Source organism: Schistocerca cancellata, unplaced genomic scaffold (genome assembly GCF_023864275.1).
Source record: "Schistocerca cancellata isolate TAMUIC-IGC-003103 unplaced genomic scaffold, iqSchCanc2.1 HiC_scaffold_848, whole genome shotgun sequence".
NCBI lineage: Eukaryota > Metazoa > Arthropoda > Insecta > Orthoptera > Acrididae > Schistocerca > Schistocerca cancellata.
The window spans coordinates 42,501-47,500 of NW_026046859.1; the positions used below are offsets into that span (position 1 = coordinate 42,501).

Sequence of the window (5,000 nt, forward strand, 5' to 3'; positions counted from 1 at the left end):
AACACGCACGAGGCGGTCGCACGCCTTCGGCTCGCCCCACCGGCAGGACGTCCCACGATACATGCCAGTTAAACACCGACGGGCGGTGAACCAACAGCGTGGGACACAAATCCAACTACGAGCTTTTTAACCGCAACAACTTTAATATACGCTAATGGAGCTGGAATTACCGCGGCTGCTGGCACCAGACTTGCCCTCCAATAGATACTCGTTAAAGGATTTAAAGTGTACTCATTCCGATTACGGGGCCTCGGATGAGTCCCGTATCGTTATTTTTCGTCACTACCTCCCCGTGCCGGGAGTGGGTAATTTGCGCGCCTGCTGCCTTCCTTGGATGTGGTAGCCGTTTCTCAGGCTCCCTCTCCGGAATCGAACCCTGATTCCCCGTTACCCGTTACAACCATGGTAGGCGCAGAACCTACCATCGACAGTTGATAAGGCAGACATTTGAAAGATGCGTCGCCGGTACGAGGACCGTGCGATCAGCCCAAAGTTATTCAGAGTCACCAAGGCAAACGGACCGGACGAGCCGACCGATTGGTTTTGATCTAATAAAAGCGTCCCTTCCATCTCTGGTCGGGACTCTGTTTGCATGTATTAGCTCTAGAATTACCACAGTTATCCAAGTAACGTGGGTACGATCTAAGGAACCATAACTGATTTAATGAGCCATTCGCGGTTTCACCTTAATGCGGCTTGTACTGAGACATGCATGGCTTAATCTTTGAGACAAGCATATGACTACTGGCAGGATCAACCAGGGAGCTGCGTCAACTAGAGCTGAGCAGCCGGCCGCCCGGGAGTGTGTCCCAGAGGCCCGCGCGAACACGCAAGCGTCCGCTCAATTATTCTGCAAACAGGAGGAGGCTGAGCTCCCCTGCACAATACACCTCGAAACCCTCTCAGGTCCCGGCGGCGCGCAGCGCCGTCCTAAGTACTTGGTCGGGTTCGAGAGAGGCGCAATCGCCCGGAGTTAGGCGAGTAGACGCTTTAGGTGCGACCACCCGTGCTCCCAACTGAGCTTGCCGCTGCCGACAGAGGCCCGGGAGCGTGCTGTCGTGGCATTGCCGGCGGGAGACAACACGCGCCACCTACGGTGACCGGCAGCTCCAACGCCAGCGCCACAGAAGGGCAAAGGCCCCACGTGGGTGCCGAAGCGAACTCTCCCAGCACAGCGCACGTGCCAACACGTCTGCACAACTGCGATACAAACCACCAGCGAGAACCGCTGGGGCGACCGAGCAGCAGACGGCGTCGCGGCGCCGAGTGCCGGGCGGCGGCGCATCCTCAACGCACACAGTCCTCAATCGGACCAGCACACTGCAGATGTCCACCGCGCTTCGCACCGGGCCGGCGAGGACCCACTTTGGCTGCACGGCGCCGCGCGCAGGGTGCCCCGGCGCGCAGCTGCGCCGCCTGCCGCGTCCGTCGGCCGGCGCGCCTGCCACTGGGCGCCCCCACCAGCCGGCTGTAGCGCGTGCGCCCACGCACCGCGCGGCCAGCACGCCGGGCGGCCCCCCCTCACCGGCCGGGGACAGTCCCACCCACCCACAGCCGCGTATCGCTTCACACCCAGATTCACATTCACGTTCGTTGGTATGGTGGGGACCGCTTCGTAGCTGTACCGATCGTTGCCCTCACAGATGTACCTCCAGCAAGGACAACCGCACCACAACGGGTTACCAGTTGTTCATTTGCGTAACGTCACCAGTAAACGTACACGTCCATCCCCGTTTGCAAAGTCAACTATTATTGCATGCCTGCCTGTCAGGTGTCAAGACACACTACATCCGCTCACATCCACGCAACAAAATGTGCCCGACTAGAGGGCACGTGGAAGGTGCCCCCGTACGTATGCGATGTCCACTGCGCGACCAACTGTCAACCGGCCTCTGTAGCATGTCGCAGATGTGGAACGCGGGGCACCGTGCTATCACATTGTGTGAGAAGAGACTACTACGTCTGCATACACGCGCCACTACATGAACAGACGGCTCATGCTGATCGCCATCCACTGCGTCCATTACTCCCACACGTCTCTATGGCGTACCACACTGCAATGCAGCTGTTATGGGGAGATGACACGTAGCTGTGTACACAACATTCTGAGCGGGTTGCGGTTGGACAATACATTACTGTAACGTGTCATATGCCAATTACAGAGCAGGGTAAGGCACAACTTGGGTTAGGTTAAGGCACAACTTGGGTTAGGTTAAGGCACAACTTGGGTTAGGTTAAGGCACAACTTGGGTTAGGTTAAGGCACAACTTGGGTTAGGTTAAGGCACAACTTGGGTTAGGTTAAGGCACAACTTGGGTTAGGTTAAGGCACAACTTGGGTTAGGTTAAGGCACAACTTGGGTTAGGTTAAGGCACAACTTGGGTTAGGTTAAGGCACAACTTGGGTTAGGTTAAGGCACAACTTGGGTTAGGTTAAGGCACAACTTGGGTTAGGTTAAGGCACAACGTGGGTTAGGTTAAGGCACAACGTGGGTTAGGTTAAGGCACAACGTGGGTTAGGTTAAGGCACAACGTGGGTTAGGTTAAGGCACAACGTGGGTTAGGTTAAGGCACAACGTGGGTTAGGTTAAGGCACAACGTGGGTTAGGTTAAGGCACAACGTGGGTTAGGTTAAGGCACAACGTGGGTTAGGTTAAGGCACAACGTGGGTTAGGTTAAGGCACAACGTGGGTTAGGTTAAGGCACAACTTGGGGGTAGATTGCGGTGCAAATTGCGTTACATTGCGGTGCAAATTGCGTTACATTGCGGTGCAAATTGCGTTACATTGCGGTGCAAATTGCGTTACATTGCGGTGCAAATTGCGTTACATTGCGGTGCAAATTGCGTTACATTGCGGTGCAAATTGCGTTACATTGCGGTGCAAATTGCGTTACATTGCGGTGCAAATTGAGTTACATTGCGGTGCAAATTGCGTTACATTGCGGTGCAAATTGCGTTACATTGCGGTGCAAATTGCGTTACATTGCGGTGCAAATTGAGTTACATTGCGGTGCAAATTGAGTTACATTGCGGTGCAAATTGAGTTACATTGCGGTGCAAATTGAGTTACATTGCGGTGCAAATTGAGTTACATTGCGGTGCAAATTGAGTTACATTGCGGTGCAAATTGAGTTACATTGCGGTGCAAATTGAGGTAGGTTAAGGTGCAACACAGGTTAGGTTAAGGTGCAACATAGGTTAGGGTGCAAGATGGGTTAGGTTAAGGTGCAAGATGGGTTAGGTTAAGGTGCAAGATGGGTTAGGTTAAGGTGACATAGGTTAGGTTAAGGTGACATAGGTTAGGTTAAGGTGACATAGGTTAGGTTAAGGTGACATAGGTTAGGTTAAGGTGACATAGGTTAGGTTAAGGTGACATAGGTTAGGTTAAGGTGACATAGGTTAGGTTAAGGTGACATAGGTTAGGTTAAGGTGACATAGGTTAGGTTAAGGTGACATAGGTTAGGTTAAGGTGACATAGGTTAGGTTAAGGTACAAACTGGGTTGTGTTATGGTACACATTGCGTTGTAGTACAGTACACGTTAGGTTTGGGTACGGTACACAATGTGGTATGGGATGGCGTGTTGTGGGGGGGGGGGGTGAGGTTCGTTGATATCGACCGTAGGACGTGGATGCCCGAGGCAGCGTCAGTGTGTCAAAGGAGTTATGTCACGTCGGGATGCGCTTTTCGCTAGTGAGAGGGGGCGAGCCGTGTCTGTGGTTGCGGCAGACCTGTGTGTTTCATTCCTGCCAGTGTGTTTGTGCTGTAAGACGAGGCAGTGTGGTGATGTTGGGTGCACCCCTGTGTAGGACATGTGTGGGTGTTGGTGGCTTCTCTGAGCAATTGTGGTTGTCGGACGAGTGGGGTATTCTGTTTTATGATTGGACCTCCCGGTCTGGTTATCATAGCGTAGTTGGTGTACTGTGGCGGATAGGATGCACCGGACGTTGGTCCATGCTGGTGCTTAGTTGTTGTATCTGTGTCTGTTACAGGCAGAGAGTAGTGTGTGATAGAGTGTGTGGCTGACGTGTGGTTCATTTTGTGTGTACGGACGTTCAGCATGTATAGGGGCATTTGCGTATATAATCTATCTATGTGGGCCTGCATAGTTTACTGAGCAGTGCTGTGAGGTGACTGAACTACGAGTGACGTACTGATTTACAGCGGAATGGTTGCCTTGTACCAAAGATGGAGTATCGGAGGACCGTCTATATTCTGAGAGGAGCCCTGTTTGCCACTGGGCGTGGGGTCTCGCGTCCTGCGGTTCAGTGCCCCCAGGGAAGCGCGCGGAGGTGGTGCTGCTGCTGCTGTAGCAAGCGAGCTACTTACAGCATGTATAGGGACAGCGGGAATATGGCATATTCGATATAACTCTTCATGAAACGCAAGATATAGGGGCGGATTGCACGTTACGAGTGCGGGAAGAGTCCGCCGTTCATCCGCTGGAGTTGCGATTTGGGCGGTTGGGGTGGGGCACGTGCGGGTGCGGGTGGAGCGATTGTCGGTCGACGACTTCGTGCGACGCAGGCACAGGCGTTGGGGCTCCTGTGGTGGGCAGATGATGCAGGCTTTGTGGGTGGCGTCGGAAAATGGGCACTGTGGGACCTAGCGATGTCGTAGTCGGCGTGGCGTCTCATAGATGGCGGTATCATCGGTGCAGCAGGTCATGTTGCGGGGGACCTGGAGGTGGCGGTATTTTTGTTTGTGGTGCGCTCGACATGGTGGACGTAGTGTCGTCCGATTCGCGTAGATGGAGCTATTGCATGTGGTTTCGTCACATTGTCATAGATGGCGGTGCCGTGTTTTGGAGGTATGGTTGGCGTAGTTTCGTTGGATTCCTGTAGATGGAGGTGTCGTTTCTGGGCCGGATGGGAATGTAGTTTGGTCACATTCCCAAAGATGGCTGTGTTGTGCCTGTGGGCGGCATTGTCAACATCGTGCGGTATGGTCTGTTTATTGTGGACGTTGATGGCGTCGGGACCAGAGGGCGCGCGCGAACCG

General features: G+C 53.8%; 1 non-coding gene across 1 annotated transcript in view; it reads right to left on the bottom strand.

The window, feature by feature from the left end:
• The window catches only part of LOC126147186 (small subunit ribosomal RNA), a 1,909-nt gene extending 1,145 nt beyond the window's left edge, over nt 1-764 (bottom strand). Inside the window, exon 1 of the ribosomal RNA XR_007530057.1 lies at nt 1-764. This exon is cut by the window's left edge and continues 1,145 nt beyond it. This is a non-coding gene — a ribosomal RNA (small subunit ribosomal RNA).
• Nucleotides 765-5,000: the final 4,236 nt, after the last annotated feature.